Raw genomic sequence first — 15,206 nt, forward strand, 5'->3', positions numbered from 1 at the left:
TAGTTCCTTGGAGTTCATTTAAAAGAATTTAACCTCTATAATTTATTTATGTGAGTTGTGCTTACTGAAGGATTTTTTTAATCACTCTGAATTCTAATTTCCTATTCTCCCCCCTACTATATCCCTGTATTTTAGTCATCAGTCTTGAAACCAATATTTATTTACTTTCACTGAGGACCTTGGAGGTATGTGAACTGAATGCAAAATAGTTCAATCACGAACTGTGTGACCAAGTTTAAATTATCCTATGATTACCTTAGAGGATTTCAGAGGTACCTATAAATCTTTTAGCTTCTTACTGTATACACAGAAAAGATTAACTTGTTATTTAGTCATTTGGGATTTTCATCATATATAACAAAACAGGTAATAAGACAATATGCAAAGGTATGTTTTATAATGAAAAGATAATATTTTCCATTTTCAGCTATTGAAAATAAAATATCAGAGTAGTTAATTCATTCTTTTACATTTGCCAGATGAAACCGGATGCTATTCGTTATAATCCCTTAGTATGTTGATTTGCTAATTCTACCTTTCTTGCTAAGTAATCCATCCTGTTGTACTACCGTGAAAGATAATTGTTTTATGGTTGTGTTGAGGTGCACCCAGAAATACTCAGAGTTTTCTCAGAGATCTGTGCTCAAGAATCATTCATGACATTGCTTAGAGTACCATAGGAGTGCCTAGAATGAAACCAAATTCGACTGCACGCAAGTCAAGCACTCTGACTGTTGTACTATTTCCCCAGGCCTGTAAAAATTTCTGTTAAAATAAAGTCATTCTGCATAATCATCTTCAAAAAGTTTCACTTAACATGCAGAAAATCCAAAAGCCTTCTCTAATCTCAGCTTGGTTATCTCTGTGACATCATGTTCTGCCTTCCTCATCCACTCTCACAAACTGAAGCCACATTAGCTGTCTTTCTGTTACTTTAGCACATCAAATTTATTCTCACCTTTTAAGCTTTTCATACTTGCTGCCCACCGCCTGAAACCATCTGCTGTGAGGTTTTAGCATTGTTCTTCCTTTTCCTCACTCAGGACTCGGTACAAATGTCACATATTTTTAGAGGTATATTTTTTAAATCAGATTGCTTTATGTGATACACATTATCAGCAGTGATCTTTTTAAAATTTTATTTGCTTGCCTGTGCATGTATTTTATATGGCCTCTCTCATTAAACAGATCCTAAAATATAAACTCCCCAAGAGTTAAGATTTTTTTTTTCCTCTTCTTCGGGGACATTGCCTGAAAATCTGATATGTGAAGATGCTTAGATTTGAATGCTAATCTAAAAGCTAAAATATGTGTATATGCCCATAAAATGTTCAGATTATAGTAAGCAGGTAGCATTTGCATAAAATAGCATTTACAGCATAATTCAAAACAATCGTGCACAAAATGCTTTTTTTTCATTTTAACAAATATATCTACAACTTTCTATAGTAAACCTATATTTTGTGCTCAAAGTAAAGTTACTTTTATCCCAAAACCAAGATTTAAAGAGATAGTTATTTCTCATCACTGAAGAATAGTATTCTAAAATTCAGTCAGATTTTCAGAGATTGCAATACTAACACCTGTTCTCAAGGTCTTATGAATTGATTCTTCTATTGTGTGTCACATGACATTTCTGAGTCTTCTCTTTGGAATGCATTTCAGTTTATTTGCATCTCTTCAGTGCTTGGTATTTTGTATAATTCTATAGGAGTGATGCATATAACACAAATTGAAGTAGAATGGCCTTCTACCATGTATATAATTCCTAGATGGGCATGCTATTTATAAATGTGACCATGCTATTTTCTTGTTTGTTTATTTATTTATTTATTTTTGCTTTTTTTTGGTAATACCCAGTGATACATAGGGGTTACTCCTGGCTCTGCACTCAGGAATTATTCCTGGCAGTGCTGGGGGATCATATGGGATGCTGGGAATCAAACCCGGGTTGGCCATGTGCAAGGTCAATGTGCAATAGCCCTACCCATGTTCTATCACTCCAGCTCCTTGTTTTTTATTTAAACATTCTCATTCACAAAGCTTAAACTAATATAAGTTTTAGGCATATAATATTCTGACTGACTATCACCACCACTGTCAGCATCTTTTCAACAATACAGAGGTTTCGGATTCTCCCATCCCCCTAACTATCCCCTTATCAGGTAAGCTTTTATGTTTAATTTTTATCTCAGTTTGGGTCCCAAACATGTGATCATATTGGCTCTAGTGATTCAGATGTACACAGATACCTCGTTTCTGTTCCACAAATGTGTTCAATGCCCTGACATTGACTCGTGTCACCTCTAGACCACCTCTTCTTAAGTCCTCTCTCCTTTTATTTTCTTTTCTGATTTTTTCATTTTGTAATCTAGGACCAAGAGTTGAGCCACCTTTCATACCCTCTATTTCCTTATCATGATTTTATGCACAGTTAAGTGAGAACTTCTGGTCACTGTCACTGTCATCCCATTGCTCATCAATTTGCTTGAGCAGGCACCAGTAACGTCTCCATTGTGAGACTTATTACTGTTTTTGGCATATTGAATATAACAGGTAGCTTGCCAGGCTCTGGTATGCGGACAGGATACTCTTAGTAGTTTGCTGGGCTCTCTAAGAGGGACAGAGGAATTGAGCCCGGGTCAGCGCATGCAAGGCAAATGCCCTACCCGCTGTGCTATCGCTCCAGCCCATTGGCTCCATATTGTAGCTATTCTACTGGTGCTGCAGAGATGTGAATATGTCTTTTTGAATTAAAATTTTTGTGTCTTGAGAGTAGATACCAAGAGGTAGAATCTGAGAACCAATGGTGATGGGCATTGCATTTTATCAACCTGTTACTCTACATACCACATGTATGTAATATCATCCTGTGTTTAGCTTTCTTCTTCTTCTGGCTTAGCTTCATTTAGCATGATGTCTTCCAATTCTATCCATGTTGCAGCAAATTGCGTGATTTTTTTTTCATTTCCTTACAGCTGTGTAGTATTCCAATGAGTATATGTTAAGTGATGATAAAGCTAAATATCCAAACCACAGAGCCATTAACACTGAGATCGTGAGACCCAAACATTGATAACCAAATTTATTTATTTTTTTTTAATTTATTTATTTTTAATTAGAGAATCACCGTGAGGGTACAGTTACAGATTTATACACTTTTGTGCTTATACTTCCCTCATACAAAGTTTGGGAACCCATCCCTTCACCAGTGCCCATTCTCCACCACCCGTAAACACAGCGTCCCTCCCACCCTCCCCAATCCCATCTCCCCCCCACCCCACCCTGCCACTGTGGCAAGGCATTCCCTTCTGTTTTCTCTCTCTAATTAGCTGTTGTGGTTTGCAATAAAGGTGTTGAGTGGCCACTGTGCTCAGTCTCTAGCCCTCATTCAGCCCGCAACTCCCTTCCCCCACATGGCCTTCGACTACAATGTAGTTGGTGATCGCTTCTCTGAGTTGACCTTTCCCCGGAACGTGAGGCCAGCCTCGAAGCCATGGAGTCAACCTCCTGGTACTTATTTCTACAGTTCTTGGGTGTTAGTCTCCCACTCTGTTATTCTATATACCATAGATGAGTGCAATCTTTCTATGTCTGTCTCTCTCTTTCTGACTCATTTCACTCAGCATGAAACTTTTCATGCCCATCCACTTAACTACAAAATTCTTGACCTCCTTTTTTCTAACAGCTGCATAGTATTCCATTGTATAGATGTACCAAAGTTTCCTCAACCAGTCATCCGTTCTGGGGCATTCGGGTTTTTTCCAGATTCTGGCTATTGTAAACAGTGCTGCGATGAACATACATGTGCAGATGTTGTTTCGATTGTACTTTTTTGCCTCTCTGGGATATATTCCCAGCAGTGCTATTGCTGGGTCAAATGGGAATTCAATATCTAATTTTTTGAGAGTCGTCCAAATTGTTTTCCAGAAGGGCTGAACCAGTCGGCATTCCCACCAGCAGTGAAGAAGGGTCCCTTTCTCCCCACATCCTCTCCAGATAACCAAATTTAAAAGGTGTCTGGAGGGGTGTGGAGAGAGAGGGAACCTGGGAGCACTGGTGGAGGGAAGTTGATACTGGTGGTGGGATTGTTGAGGGAATATTGTGTATCAAAAACCTAACTGTGTACAATTCTCTAATTCATAGTAGTTGCATGCATTATAGTAGATATTTTTTATTTTTTAATTTTTTTTAATTTTAATTTTTTTATTGAGTCACCATGTGAAAAGTTACAAAGTTTTCAGGTTTAAATCTCAGTTATACAATGCTCAAACACCTATCCCTTCACCAGTGCACATATTCCACCACCAAGAATCCCAGTATAGCTCCACCCCGCACCCCCACACCCCTAATCCCCCACACCCCTAGCCCCCCCCACCCTTAGCCCCCCCGCCTGTATAGTAGATATTTTAAAAATGAAGTGTAATCTGTTTTTATGAAAATGGAAACTACTTCTCAGTACCACTAGAGGTCATTACTACATGCCCCCATGCCCCACCTTGTAGTTGCACCTTAGAGAAACACTACTCTACCATATTATTTTACCTACCAGTACTGTCACACCACACCAGTAATTCACTATTCCTGTTCTCAAAATCTTATTTACAAATGTGATCATCACTTAATGGAATTATGTTTTAAATATTATAACTAGATCTGGGTTAGTATGGTGCCAATACCAAGCTTTTAAGAAGAGTTTAACCATTAATCACAAAAACCACATAGTTGTCTTTGATCAGTTACAAATTCAGCTAATGTTACATTTCCTATACCTTGATCTTATAAAATAATGAAGTTCACAAAAAGGTGAGAAACATGAAAATAATCCTAATAATTCATATTTACTGCATCTTTCAAATAAAATCTTAATTGTTTTAGGAATACAGATTTGTGGGGAAAACACCCTAAATTGTTCTGTTCCTATTCATATCTCCTAGTAAGCATTGCATTACTTTTCATAAATCAACATCAAAATTATTTTGCATGATTCACATTTTCTCTTCTGAAAATTAAGTACTTTGCCTATCCTTGGTCTACATCACACTTGTACTTCTCCATTATTTCTTTTAAAACACTCTAATTAATTACTTCAATTGAGAGGTTTATCAGTACCCCAAGGTTGTAATTTGTCTCAGCAGGAACACTCAACATCATTTAAAGCAATTGGATATATTTTTTCCACTTCCTTCACCCATTTTGAGCTGCATTTCCCCCTGACTAATGTTTATTTTACTCTATCTTTCTCAAGAACATCATCCTCTTTAAAAGAACTCATTAAAATTAATTTAGATTATTGTGGTTCTGCCTTTTTTTTTTCACAGATTTAATATGTACTGCCAGGATCTCATTTTATTGACTTCTCTAGCCCTTTCTCCTCCCCCCTTGCCCTTTTTTGAATATAGAATTAAATGCATATATTTATTTCTACACTTAAAGTCATCACTAAACCAAATAATGACATATATTGGGAATTTTGCTCTTAAATAAAATATTTGCCTGGGTGCTTTTAGTTTTTAATTTAATTTTATTTATAACATTAAATTTTATAATTTTAATTTATAAATTAAATTTATAATATTAATAAAATTTTATTGATATTGACATTAATAAATGTTTATATTAACATTAATTAATAATGACACTTTATTAATAACATGGTACTTCCTTTCATGGAACTTTTTTTTCTCTAAAACTGGTTTGCAATACTGGTAGTCAAAAAGTATCATGCATATCACTTTATCTTTTTCAGCACTGTGTTTTTGTCCATGATGAGCTTTTCCAACTTTGTCATAGCGGTCCCTTCTCTGTCCCCAGTGTACTTCCCTCCCCATTTGTGGCTGGCTTCCAACCATGGACTGGTTCTTCTGGCCTCACAAGCTATGCTTTTTTTCTTAAATTTTCTTTTATATCTCACAAATGAGTGCAATCATTCTGTGTCCCTCTCCCTCTGACTCAAGAATCTTTAATGATTCTTAAACTGGTATAAAGTTCTTGTTTATTTATAGGATGGTTTTAAAGAAAAGAAGTATTTTATTCTCCCCCAAATGCCAGAGATAATCCTCATTAGATTTACTATATTTGTATTCAGTAACATATTTAATTTTGCTTACCAGGAGTCACATGGGGAAGTCTTGATTACAAAAATCATATAGGCATAATGTGGTCATAATACTTGACCAATTCTGTGCTATCTTTTGTTATTTATTTTTAATGCATTCGTTGTTTTTGCAGATAGTTTAAATGAAATGTAAAATATGCAACAGAAAATTTTTAATTTAAAAATATGTGTTTTTCAATTTTCCCTTTAAAATACCATTCTGAATCCCCTCAGGTTTTACACTTTCTAGGAACTAAAATATTCGAACCTTCTAAAGCAAATAGCAGAGAATAACTCATACATAACAAATTTTACTGTAGATGGAAGTTAGCAGCTGACAGTTGTTGACAATTTCCCCACCAATAGATTCATGTAATGTTACCTTTGTAAAGTGTCCAGACTTATGGAAATCTTCAATAAAAGTAGGTGAGACCTTCCTTTTCTCTCTTTTCTACATAAAGAAAGCATGCCAGAACTCTGTATGCTAATGTGGCAATATTACCAAGTTACTTTTGAATTAATTGAAACTTTCAGCTTAATTCTATTAATAAGTTAATCTCACACTTAAAAACTTCCTATTCCAGTGTTTGAGAAATTAACTGGAACCCAGACAAGTGGAAATCGTGTTTAGTTTACTTGGGCACTGATTCCAGATTGAGGAACAAGTTTCTTTTCTTCTCCACAGTTCCACAGGGTCGGCTAAACAGTTTGACAAGTGAAAATGGGATATGTCAAAAACCAATTGTTATAGAATTAGAAATTTCTGCAGAAAAGTACAAAGATTTTATGAAAAAGTGGCAGCATATGTATGGAAATCCAAAATTGTAATTATTTTGGCACATTGTCATTTAAATGGCTCAATTGTTACTTTTGAAATTTTGGTTACCATGGTTTTATGATAATCAGAAAATTAACTCAGTTTATAAAACATAATTTGATGAAGTATAGATGTAAAATCCCAAAAATCTATATATCTAGTACCAGAATTTAAGAATCTGAGGGTTTTTTTCTGCCAGGTCAATGAAGCTTTTAGAACATGCATATTACTCTCTGTTAGGAATTTGCCAACTTCTGCAACATAATGCTAAACACAAGTACATCCAAAATACCCCATTTAAAATATTTCAGTCTGAAGCATTGAGAAAATAACTATAAACTCCAGTGAATAAAATTGATTGAAGACAGTGGCCAGAGATATAGGACAACAGCTAGAGTGCTTGCTTTGCACACATCCAATCTATGTTCACTCCCCAAGTGCAAACATCTGATCCTCCAAGTTACATCAAGGATGACTCCTGAGTACAGATCCAGGGCACCACCAGGTGTATCCTGTTTCACAGTCCTCCCCCACCCCAAAAGATAAAACCACAAGGAAACACTGAAATTATTAAATCACATGAGTCTCACATTCCCCTTAGTGAATCTAAACAAAAACACAGTCATTTAGCAGTAACTAAGGCTCTGGGGGCTCAGAAGTTGAGAACAGCAAGTTGTACCCTGCTAAGGATTCATTGCACATCCCTTAAGGTGACAAAAGAAATGTTCATATAAGAAACATACACAGTATGGGAAGGGGGTCAGGGGATGTCATGGAAAGTATCATGTTATGTGAAATGAGTCAGAAAGAGAGAGACAGACATAGAAAGATAGCACTCATCTGTAGAATATAAAATAACAGTGTGGGAGACTAACACCCAGGAGTAGTAAAGAAGAGAACCAGGAGGTCTGCCCTACAGCTTGGAAACTGGCCTCACATGCTGGAGGAAAAGGCAGCTGAGATAGAGAAGGGAACACGAAGTAGAAGATGTTGGGAGGACCCATTTGGGTTGGAAGATGTGAGCTGAAAGTAGACTATGGACCAAACATGATGGCCACTCAATACCTCTATTGTAGGCTACAACACCCAAAAGGAGAGAGAACAAAAGGGAATGAATGCCCTGCTACAGAGGCAGGGTGGGGTGGTGAGAGAGATACTGGGATCATTGGTGGAGGAGAATGGACACTGGTGGAGGGATAGGTAAACAATCACTGTATGAGTGAAATGCAAACACAAAAGTTCATAAGTTTGTAACTGTACATCACAGTGATTCTCTAATAAAAAAAATAAAAATAAAGAATCATACACAGTAATTGTAACAATGTTGATAGTTTGGGACCAGGATGCATTCTGGTTTCTAGCAAAATTGAGATCTTCTGAGTTTTCCTGCATGACAGAATTGAATATTCCATTGACAAGGATGCAATTTCACTGGCATGGAAGAAATTAAAACAGGCAGTTTGGCTCCCTGAATTCCCAGGGATGTATACTCCCAGCAATACAGTATTACAGGTCATAAGACATATTAGAGAAATAACCAGAGAGGAAGAAAACATTTTTTTCATGTCTTGGGAAAACCCAGATAATTTTCATGGCTGGGGGTGGGATTCTGAAACATGTGCAATGGCAAATATTTATTTTTCAGACTACCATGTTCCTGACATTTACAAATACACATTAATGACTTCCTGAAAATGTAGCTGGCTGGTATAAATTAGACGCTTAGTGATGGGCAATGCATTATGTGGAATATTTTCACCCATTAGGAATGACCCATTTTATACTTTTCAGTGCTATGCTTCTTTCTTCCACCTAAGAAAATATTTCATTACCCTCCTCATGTAATGTATTTGCTATGTATACTTATACTATATAAGCAATGGTTTCATTTATATTGATTTATTCACTTCAGTTTATATTCACCACATACTATTCCAGTATCTGAAGAATTTATTATTATAAGCAATACAGTAAACATTAAGTTAGTTACCCCAAGGTATGTTACCCCAAGGTACCATTATTCCAATTTCACAGATGATGAAACTGAGGTGGAGAAAATATGTTATCCATCAATCCAGAATAAAATAAGAGCTAGCCAAATTTTAAATCTTTTTTATTGCCACACCATTGTTTTTCCAATGTAATTTGAAACTCAAATTTAATCCCTCAACTTTCTATTGTTTTACATAAAACTGCTTTACACTTGAGTAGTTAAATGATTGCTTTTAAGATGCAGGTCTTCTCATTTAATCCATTTCTTCAATATATGTCTAAAGAGGTTGGATAGGTCATTATGTTTAAGGATGTATGCTTTCTATATAGTTCAGATCACCAGTTCTGCCCAGAGAAAGATAAGGGCTAAAGTCACATGCTATACATGACCTGAATACTGCTCATGTGTTTTAAACTGTCGCTCTCCCACCTCAGATTCTTTGAGTAATTATCTAGATTTTTGTCTCTCTCTCTTTTTTAAAAAAAATTAATGAATCACTGTGAGGTACAGTTACAGACTTACAAAAATTTTTGTGCTTATGTTTCAATCATACAATGATCGAGTACCCATTACTCCACCAGTGCCCCTTCTCCACCACCAATGTTCACCGTATCCCTCCCATTCCCCCTCCACCCCCCGACTTTGCCAGGAGCATTCCCTTTTACTCTCTAATTCTTGTCTCTTTTGTGAAGCTGGAAATATAGACACCAGAGAATGACCCTGGATATATTTGAAATATTCTTCAAACATGAAATTCAAGCTGAGCCCATTTATTCATGTTTCTTGCTGTCCTTGATTGGCTTCTTTATCCCACATGTATCTTAATGATTAGCTGCACAAAATTCCAAAAGCTAGACTGATATCTGAGTGCAATTTGGGATTCTCAGGGACTCTAGTCAGCTTTTGCCTACACCAAAAGAAAGTGATATTATTGAGAGGTACCCAGTGGTTCTTTTCTTGTTTTCCCATATCCTCTTAATGGGGAAACTATTTCTAGAACTGTTTCTAATATGTAATCTGAGAAAACTGTAATCATAGGATCACCCCTGTATAACATTTTCTTACTTGAAATCATTTCCACAATTCTCACTAAATTCTATAACTTAGTCTTTTCTCACCATAATTGAATGGCAGTGGTAAGCATTTAAAAATATCTACAGTTAGAGTATTTTAACCAGAAATCTGAATGGATATAAGAAAGTTCATTGGGATGTGCCTCTGAGCTGGATAGTAATGTCCCCTACCTAGCTTTATAGCACGGGATAGCATACATATATTGGGTTGATTTGCAAGATCAAGCCTATCCTGAGAAATTGAAGAACTCTGAAAGGGTTGTAATATTTTTCCCCAAGAATTTCAGTAATCTGGTGCACTGGCAAGCAACTGTCTTAGTATATTTAATGTACTCTGCATCAGGATCACAATTGGATAATTCAGCTGTGCCTTGAAACCTTTCTGAATCCCAGAGTATCTTTGGCGCAGTATCCAACTATAGATGATAATATGTTTTGTTAGTACCCTAAGGTTTTGATTCAGAGAAAAAAAACTTCATACCCTTGAAAAAACTCAGTATACTGTGCTTAGGACCACAGTTTGTTAGCTGTAAGAACTTCTTGAGTTAGAAAGAAAATATAATTGTTTAAAATAACAGGGTGTGTGTTTATGGGGACTAATGGGCACAGTGTGTAACTAGAGTTTATATGCTCTGCCCAAATAACTACAAATTGAGCAAACAATATAAAACTGAAAAAGCATGGTGAATGGCAAGCAAACAACATAAACCTGCTTGCATTTTCTTTAAAGCATCTATTTGCAGAGCCTTTTCAAATACCATGTCATTTTGTCTAATTTAGGGCCTGGGAAGTGATGACTACTGAATTTCCCTTTCAGAGTCCACCAGAGTATAAAAGCCTATTTGAATGATCTCAAAGATTGTACTTATAATTTTGTCACAATTAATGCATAATAGCTTTGAGTTATGGGGTTACTTTCTATGTGTCAGACCCAGAATTAAGTATTATTATTTATTTCCTTATTTTATAGGTAAGGAAATTAGTGTTTTAAGAAAGCCAAATGAGTTACTGAATGCTAAATGTCTTTGATAATTCCCTATAGACACATATATGCTGTATATTATATTTAAAAAAATTCCTTGAAAATTAAATTTTTATAATCAATATTCACTGTAAATTGGATAAACCTGTAGAAGTTCAGGGAGCCCAGAGAGAAGATAGTTAGAAACCCAAGTGTTAGGTATAAATCTTAACAGTCAAATGGCAAGTTAATATGTATTCCACTTTCCCCTTCTCCTCTCTTCTCCAAATCTGACATATCTCTTATCAAAGCTGCTTAAACTTCTTAATGATTCCCTAATGCACTTCCTTTACTAACAAGGTTCACATTCCTTAGGTAAGGAGTGTAGCACAAATAACAGTGCTTAGAGGCCAATCTTGATAGTGTTTAGGGAACCATGAGGTATTGGGGACAAAATTGGGGCTCCTTCATGAATGCCAGTCCTTATCTCTATCATCTGCCCTTATCTCTTGGGTAGGACAGTCATTTTAACAATGTTAAGTCTCCCAATATGAAGTCTTTCCATTTCCTGATGTCTTCTTCTATTTCTCTTAGCAATGATTCCTACTTTTTACTCTATTAGTCATTCATCTCCCTTGTCAAGTTTATTCTAGGTAGTTGATACATGAAGGTGATAGTCTTTTAAATTTATTTTCTTTATAGCATATTATTTGTATACAGGAACATATTTTAAAACTAAAGAATGAAATTAAAATTAACAACTAAAATTTAAGTGTATTACCATCATTCAATCACCTATCTAGCCTAAGTTCCTAGGAAAGAGTAGATAGATGCCAGGAAATATTTGCTTTTGCATGAAATGAGACTGTCTCACCTTGCCAAGATGAGTAAAATCTTCCAATTTTATCTATTAGATTTTTTCTTTTTTATTAAACATATTCTTTAATAATTTTAAAAAAATTATCTATTAGTTTTACCTGTGTTCTCTTATTATTTACATTTTCCTAGAAAATATACTCAAATTTGTTAAACAATAATATTCACTACTTTATAATAACTTTTATATGTCCTTTTTAATGATTTATAGATAATATAGTTGAGAAATTCATATAGAATACAAAGTACATGAACAACTGTATGCTCGATGCTAGATAAGATATTTTTCCTCCTCTTCATAAGCATACATTATTATGTACTCAGCACTATTGATTTGTAAGATCTTATATATTCAGTCTGAACAAATAAATTGGTAATAAATACAGTTAAGAAGATTGTTTTTCTAGATACCAAGAAGATGTCAAGTATTTCTCAGACCAACGAGATATTTTTCTAGATATCAAGATGATCCTGAGTTTTTCTAAAGACTAGGGACTGTGATTTTGTATGTGTTTGTGTACATGAATATATACACACACTATGTATATCACTTTTCCACTTCAAGATTTACAGACACACTTCAAAGATAACACAAATAATATTTAGTGGTTAAACCAATTACTTTCCCCCACCTAAATGGGGAAATTGTGACCTTTTGGGTTCAGAGCAATTCTGGGAGAAACCACAGTATGACCTTAAGTAGAAACAGATGATTGTATCTGCTTCTGACTAAAAGGCAGTCCAGGTCTGGCATTTGTGGGAAACTGATTTGTAAGAGTGACTAAATGGCTTCCACTTTGCATTATCACCCATTTCATGAAACAGGAAGACTCGTAATATTAATTCTGTAATTTGAGCATTAATATTGTGGTTTCACATCCTGTAAATTAAAGCTGTAATGAGCAGAGAGGTGGCATACAGAGCCTCTAAGAGTTTGTATAAGGATATGGGCAGCTCAATAGGTAGGCCAAGGACAACTTGCCTAGTCACTCCGGGATCAACCTGTATTCGTTTCCTTCCCTGGAAAATATGTATGTGTGCCCTCTCATCCCCCAGTTCCTTTGTTTCAGATCTGACTTTTGATTATTTTAGCTCTTCAACTTGTTCTTGGTTTATTTACACCTGTCAATATGTTCCCATTGAGTCAACAGAAGCTGGCTCTTAATACAACTTCTAAGAAGAACTTAGCCTCACAAGAAAATATAAATTGACTTTGTTCAGGAAAAGAAAAGGAAAGAAAAACAGTGCAAAACAGGTCAAAACTTCACTAATGTACTATTGTCAAAAAGCTGAAACCAACTTTTATTTTTGTTTTGACCCCAAACTCACTAGTAATAGTTCAAGATACTTTGGTATTTTAGAAAAATGTTCTACCTGGATTAAAAAAATAAAACAACCTTTTATTTCAAATAGACATTTCAAACCACATGTTAAATATTTCTTACATATTCTACATTAATGCATAGTTTAAACTTCTATATTTTGTTAGTGGGTTAAGGGAGGATAAAAAAGTTGACCTTCCAATGTTAGAAATAATAGTTTGATTAGATTTTAAATGTCATTAAATTTTTGGCCATTCTGTATGTACAGTTTAGTTCACATTTTTTACTACCTATCATAGAGTAAATGTTTGATGCATATTAATTGAATAAAAAATCCTAGGGTTTCTGAGGTATTTTATTAAACATTTTGGCACTTACAAGATTGATAATACCGACTTTTATTTCTTCTCAAGGAGAGATTGACACATGACCATTGGACAGGCATTTGGGTGGAGCATAGAGTTGGGAAAAAAAGTCTTCAACCAAGAAATCAAATAATTAATACTTATTAAATTTTATCTTAGTACAACAATTTCTCTGCTATTGAACAAACTCATATTCTTAAAGTCAAGATTACAATATCATTCAGGTGTGGCCTCTCCGCAGCTGCATGAGCGTGACTCCAGACGCCAGCTAATTTTTCTGCATGGGCAGCTCCTCGCAAAATGTCTCCAGACTGAGAACTAAGCCGCGGCCCCATGCCCGCCCAGGAGGGGAAAGGTATTTCTCTCTCTCGCCTCTTCCTTGCCGGTGGTGAAGGGCATGGTGACCGCCATATTATGAGGACCACAGATGGGGTTTACAAACTTGCAATGATCCAATATCTGGAAGAAATCTCCATGGACTTAGTTGCTAAAGTACAGAAATCCAAAATCATATTTCTTCACAACAGGTCTGACTAGTGGGGTACTCCTAACAATAATAGTGAAGTTTGTGTTGAAATATTGAATGTAATCATAGTAAATAGAAAGTAAAGTGAAATTTATCAGTTACATGGCGGAGGGTTCCGGGGGGGGGCGGGATGGGAGGTGTGCTTTTTTTATTTTTATTATTATTTTTTTGGTGGTGGGATATAGGCACTGGTGAAGGGATGGTTGTTTCAGCATTGTATAACTGAGACTTAAGCCTGAAAGCATTGTAATTTTCCACATGATGATTCAATAAAATAAAATTCTTAAAAAAAAGATTACAATATTATTCAGAAATTAACAATCCCGTAACAGATGTTTCGCTTGCATTTTGTATAATTTCTAAACCAATCCTGCCATTTCTGAAGATATTAGAAATAAGATCTGGGGCTGGAGCAATAGCACAGTGGGTAGGGCGTTTGCCTTGCATGCGGCCGACCCGAGTTCGATTCCCAGCATCCCATATGGTCCCCTGAGCACCGCCAGGAGTAATTCCTGAGTGTAGAGCCAGGAGTAAACCCTGTGCATAGCCAGGTGTGACCCAAAAAGCAAAAAAAAAAGAAGAAGATCTATTTATATTATGCCTTGGTTTAGATATGATGGGAAGAGATTTTCTTCAGATATTCAGCATTTTCGTTATAAACAAGCAACAATGCCTGTCCAATGTTACATGGCATGACCTTTATCACATGTTATACTGTCCTGCTTTGTTTTATTGGTGTTTAGGAGTGAATTTTTAGCAAAGGCTTGTGATTTCAATAATAAAATTCATGTGCACTGGAACTTCTGATGTGAAACTAATAATTTTTAATGGAATGTAAGGAGAAGAAGTAACTATAGAGAGGACAGTAGGAAAGTGATGTGAAGGAGAGAGGCATGTAATTTATGTTAGAAAGGATCTAGAAATAAAATCATAGATGGTGGGCTTGAGAAATAGGACAGCATGTTTGCCTTGCACGGGGCCAACCCAGGTTTGATTCCCGGCATTCCATATGGTCCCCTGAGCACAGCAAGGAGTAATTCCTGAGTGCAGAGCCAGGAGTAACCTCTCTGCATTGCCAGGTGTGACACAGAAGGAAAAAAAAAATCACAGATGGCCCACAGGTCAGAATTAGGACTTATCTCAAGTCATTATTAGTACAAAACCTGTTAAGAACAC

The sequence above is a fragment of the Sorex araneus genome, chromosome 2 (genome assembly GCF_027595985.1).
Source record: "Sorex araneus isolate mSorAra2 chromosome 2, mSorAra2.pri, whole genome shotgun sequence".
Lineage (NCBI taxonomy): Eukaryota > Metazoa > Chordata > Mammalia > Eulipotyphla > Soricidae > Sorex > Sorex araneus.